Raw genomic sequence first — 6,000 nt, 5'->3', positions numbered from 1 at the left:
CTTGGGTGCTGGAGGTGTCTGAACTTTGCTCCAGACTCTATGACACTGAAATTTAGCCCGGGTTTTACCCCAAGTGTTCACCATGCTGACAGTTACAAAGCTCTTTTAATTTTTGTCACTTAAAGACACATACATAGGCAAACTGTGGTAGAAAATTCAAGAGTTGTTCTCAATCCCTTCTATTTTTAAACGATTTTTATAAAGGCCCACTATTTAAAAAAAAACATGTTTGATGAAAGATGTAGAATAAAAGCAATAGGTGTGCTTTTGAAGTGGAAGCCATGTCAAGCATTCATAAGTTGGCACCACAATGATCAAATTGTTGTGTTTTTTTGGTCAGAACAAGTATGTGGTTACTTTAATTTGGCTCACATTTTTTTTGAAGGATATTTTAGTTTAAGGCCTCTGCCAATCTCAACTACAAATTAAGACACATAATGTGATCATAATAATCACCATTATAAATATTAATTTGCATATCTAATTGTTTATATACTTAGTGTACATTGTACGAAAGTCTACATCCATTTGTAAATGTAGGTACAAAATCTGATTTAACTTTTTTTTCATAATTTCATATCAAATTGTTTGGACAAATGTACTTGGATCCATTGTACAAAGTGAACAGTGATTAGTTTTATAATTGCCAGGATATAATAAAATGTAACAAAGACCATTGGCAGTTACTACAGGGCTGTGTATTAGGTTAAAGCCTAAATAAGATAGAGTTGTGCTTCATGCCTAACTTTGGAAATTATTTTGGTACACTTCTTTAAGTTTTACTAAACTGATTTATATATTGTTAGATTCCACTTAAGTCATACTTCCTTACAATATCTTTATTTTTTTCTATATGACCCCCTCAGATGACCCCTGCAACAGTAAGTTAGTAAAAATTTATTTTAAAAAAGTAGCTTTTAGGACTGCAGAATTATTAGAAATTGATGCATTTAAAAAAAAAATTCGTTTAAAAATAGAAGGGATTGAGAACAACTCTTGAATTTTCTACCACAGTTTGCCTATGTATATGTCTTTAAGTGACAAAAATTTTAAAGAGCTGTGTAACTATCAACATGGTGAACACGGGGTAAAACCGGGGTAAATTTCAGTGTCGTTGAGTCTGGAGCAAAGTTCAGACGCCTATAGCACCCAATATTTTGATCCAAAAGGTTTCAGTTTTCTTTTCTAAATGGTCCAGTCACTAGATTATGTAAATCAGGCAACAAAATTCTTCATGATGAATAAACTGACTGTTGGCAGCAATTTGAAAACTCTAATTTTTTTGACTGCATGTTACAAATCACTACTTTTGAGAGTACTTATCTTAAAAAGTATTTTAACTAGAACATTTTTGATGTCAGATTCTGAAAGCCTCACTAATAGACACCATTTGTGTGAATTTTCAGAACTCTGTTTGTAAAACTCTGGAATTTAGAGCCCTCCAAAAATGCTTCAGATACAAATCTGCAACTCGCGACTGCCAGAATTGAAACACCCCTAGGGTGTTTGTAGGGCCATATCTTGGACACGACTTGGAATTTTGAGCTATAACTTGGCAAACCTTCCTCATTTATGTTAAGGTAGCTTTGAGAATTTTTTTCAGGAAAATCTGAAGGGGTCACCACAGAATTTCATTTTTTGGCTGATTTGACACAGAATGACCCTGTAGTAACATATAACCTTGATGTTGCTAACAGGGCCATTAAGATCCAAGTCACAGAACGCCCCAGATTCGACAACATCTTCATTATGTTCGGGGCCTTTCATCTGCAGATGGGTCTCTTCAAAGCCATCGGAAAGGTCATCAAAGAATCTGCCATGGCAGATATGTTAGTTGAAGCTGAAGTCCTCGCACCTGGCTCCTTGAATGGTATCATAGAATGTAAGAACTTCAACCGCTGTAAGAGGCTCCATCCAATGCTGGCACTGGCTTTTGAAACACTGCACTTTCACCAATTCTGCAGCACATACCATGGCATGGACACAGTGAGTGCACTGATCAAAGCATCGACGTTGGACAACAAGGAAGCTCGAGACCAGCTGTGCACTGCACAGTCATTCATCATGCTCTTCGATGAATACTCTCGCTACACTCAATCAACCTTGGATGGCAAGCCTGGACCAACTGCCAGGCCTGAAGGAGATTCTAGTCACTGGTCTGTTTAGCATTCGTCGAACGGACAATCAGTTCAGCAGGGTACCGGTAGATCTCACTCGAGAGCAGACTGTAAATGCTGGTGCAGCATCAAGGATGACGGGGTCCACAGATGCCACTAATAACTTCTCAGCCCATCTGCGGTGGAGTGCGACCAAGGGTGCCAGAGCAGCACTCTTTAGCGCCATGCTCGAAATGGCTGGAATGAATATAACCAGTGACACACAGGCTGAGCTGACCCCAAGCCGCATTTCACGGGACAATGACCTGGGCAACCTGTTGAAGACCATCGAAGGGTTTGCCAATCCCTTCAATCTCGAATCAGAGTCCCTTGTAAACATCCAGACAGGGAAAGTTTCCACCAATGAGATCACCGATTTCTTACTCGGTGTGGAAGAAAAAGGAAGAGAAAAACATGATGATTTCGTGTCAGAGTGCGCAGATGATGCTGCTAGATTTGAGAAAGCTATCACTCGGAACCGCCTGAAGACTTTTGCAGACCAAGGCACAAAAAAAAACAAGTAACCTGATCGTACAAGAACTTGGGTGCACAAGAGACCTGTTTGGACGGATTGCCATCACAGCTGCGAAAAGGCAAGTAGACTTTGAATGCCTCCTCACATACCCATTGACTCCAGTTCCTCTAACAATGTGTAGAACAGATGGCACCCTGGTTACAATGGCCCATGGAACCAAGAGTGATCTCTTCGCAGTCCTTGAGAGCAGGGTAGCAGTGCAGCAGTGCATGGTTCACCAACAAAGGTGAAGGCTAATGTAATAGATGGCAACTTTCTTCTTCACTGCCTTCCACCAAATCTACCTCGGACGTATGGTGGACTTTCACGTTACTTGCTGCATGCAGTTCTCTCGCATCCCTCAAAACGGGTAGACATCCTCTTCGACACTGACGAGGAACCCTCAATAAAGGGTAACTTGCACGAACGCTGTGGTGCAGAAGACTCTGTCTATCACATCACAGGACAAGAACAGATTCATCCACGGAATATTGAGAAGGCACTGAAGTCGACATCTTTCAAACAGCAATTACCCCGCTTTCTGGCGAAAGATTGGGCTGAACAGTGGCATTCAGCTAGCCTGGATGGCAGGGGGTTGTACGTTGGGGTCGACACGCAATGTTTGCGGTTCAGAGGAGCCAGTGGGATGGTTGGTGTAACGCCTGTTCCTCGCTTGGAGTGCAATCACCCAGAGGCCGATACAAGGATATGCCTTCATGCCATTGATGCAGTTTCTAGTAGCCAACAACCAGGTGACAGTTGTCAGAGCCACTGATACCGACATAGCAGTTATTCTTCTACACCATTCCCATCGCGTGAACACCAAGACATGGATGGACGTCGGCACCTCTGGACGGGGTAACAGGCGTTACATTGACCTCTCTGCCATTGCAAGCAAGATTGGACCCAGCCTCCTACGCAAAGCCCTGCCAGGCTTCCATGCATTCACAGGATGCAACTACACCTCATCCTTCATAAGGAAGGGGAAAAAAACGTCCTCTGAAAATTGCTGAAGAGAATGATTCCTTCCTGGATGCTTTCTCTGCATTGGCAGCAGAGCAAGTAGATGAACCAACTTGCAACGTTCTTGAGGAGTACACTGCGAAATTGTACGGTGCAAAAAAGACAATGCCACTGAACAAGCACAGATTTATGGTGTTTGAGAAATCATTCAGCCCGAAGAAGGGTAAGCAGGCATTTGCAAGACTCAAGGGTGTAGATGCTAGCAGCATCCCACCATGCGAGAATGTCCTCCAGCAGAAGATCCATCGCAGCAACTTTGTTGCAATGACATGGCACGCAGCCTGCAACAACGCTGTCCGCAAAGATCCTCAACAAGGATGGGAACTGGTGGACAATTCCTACCAAACTGTGGTTCACAGGCTCCTAGATGCCCGACGTTCTTCCAAATCCCAGTGATTTCGGCTATGACGATGACGACACGAGGCCGACTGACCCTGATTCTGACACCGATGACAATGACAGTGACGCAGACAACCAGACTGACGACGAATATGATTAAATCGGCTTCCTTAGCTATTGTTCAATTCTATAGGCACCCGTCTGTTAAAAAAGCATAGTAATATCAATGGATGAAGAGTATTGTTTATTTGCAATGTAAGATGCATCAATTTCATTGTGCGATGCGAGGATGAGGATATGTCGGTAATCTCATTATACTTTGATGTAGCATCGGAGAATATGGCACTTACAAGTAAAATCCTTGCTGAAGTTATTATTTGTGAGACTTGAACATAAATTGGAACTAAAGTGCTGTAATTGTGAGACAAAGCAAGAGCCCCCAAGCCAAGAATTGATGCTAGTTACCTTTATTTTACTGTTTCCTCCTGTATGTTTCACAATAAATTCTATTATCAAGCTCGTACGTGTCTAGTCCTTGTCTCTCTTGGCTATGAAGAGTTATGACCCTTCTTCGTCCGTTAGAACCCTTCTTAAGCTGAAACACCAGGGACTATCCTTTCTTAAGTTACATTTTTGTGACAAGCGATGTGAGGGGATATTTCAGTATCAATTTCAGCTTTGTTTTCAAAAGTGTAATTGAGACCCTTTTTGGACCCCCCCACTGGGGCCCTTCTTCAGTGCAAACCCCTGGAAATGTTTTTTCTTAAGTTGTATATTTCTAACTAGTGATATGAGGGGTGTCATCAGTGTGAATATCAGCGTTGTTCTCAAAAGTGTAAATGAATGTCACTCCCTAACTACAATCTCCTCTCCTCCTGTAGCAAGCCACAGATCTAATCTGGCTTTACCTGACAAATTTCTGAAAGGCCGTTATTTTCGTGTTTATATTATCTTGTCTTATCTTATTCTTCTTATCTCGCTCACCAACCGGCTTATCCCATTTCTGAAACCACCTTCCTGAGGCCTTTCTTTCTCACTATTCCCTCAGGCCTTCAAGCATGAAGTGGTGCCCCACCAGCTCATGTCACCCCCCCCCATTTTGACCCATGATCTTGATCAATCCCATGAACCCTTCCAAACCCAACCCTCTCACTTGCTGGTTTCAGTCGACCTCGCTCTCCCTCTTCTTTTCCTGTTCCTGTATTCCCTTACTGGTTGTACCCAATTGTTATTCCACTGCCCCTCGATCAGTTCAACATCACTCTTTCGTGATCCCCACTCATGTGGAGGTGGGGGGAAAAAAAATAGGGAATGGAATGACTGTCAAGAACAGGATGGGACAATGGCAATGGAATTAAGTTAGGCTTTCAGAGGAAGGCAAAAGGTCAGTGTGCTTCATGTCATGTGACTTAAGGGGGCAGAAAGACAAAGTCATTGATAATCGGCCTTTCTGGGGTCATGTTCCCATAAAGGTGCTTTGAAAAATCAATCTCGTGTGGAGATTAAAATTTTTGGGGGGGGAAGATCTATCTCGTTCATCTCGTGCATTGTTTTTGGCCTGCCCCCAAGAATGTGCAGAAGTCATCCCATGATTGTGGAGGGTTCTGAAGAATTAGAAACCTGAAGGCAGACATATGCAAATGATTTTTGCTCGTGTGGAAGAGACTTGAGTGCTCAGATGCTACAGCGGTAAAGTTGCTCACACCTCATCTCCACTGGAACGTTCGCATGGTTCGCGTTACCTCCAACACTTGAATTTGCACCAACTGCTGCATGTATATCAGCACTTCCAGGAGCCAAGGCAACGAACGGCATGTGTGTCATCGTTGGTTGTTATCTCCTTATGCGAGTTTCAGAATGTGGAATGGAGCCATTGTGTGTGTGTGTGTGTGTGTGTGTGTGTGTGTGTGTGTGTGTGTGTGTGTGTGTGTGTGTGTGCGTGCGTGCGTGCGTGCGTGCGTGCGTGCG

Source organism: Eptatretus burgeri, chromosome 4 (genome assembly GCF_056783735.1).
Source record: "Eptatretus burgeri isolate ZD-2024b chromosome 4, Ebu_testis_v1, whole genome shotgun sequence".
NCBI lineage: Eukaryota > Metazoa > Chordata > Myxini > Myxiniformes > Myxinidae > Eptatretus > Eptatretus burgeri.
The sequence above is the reverse complement of the archived record's forward strand: the minus strand, read 5'-3'. Positions refer to the sequence as shown.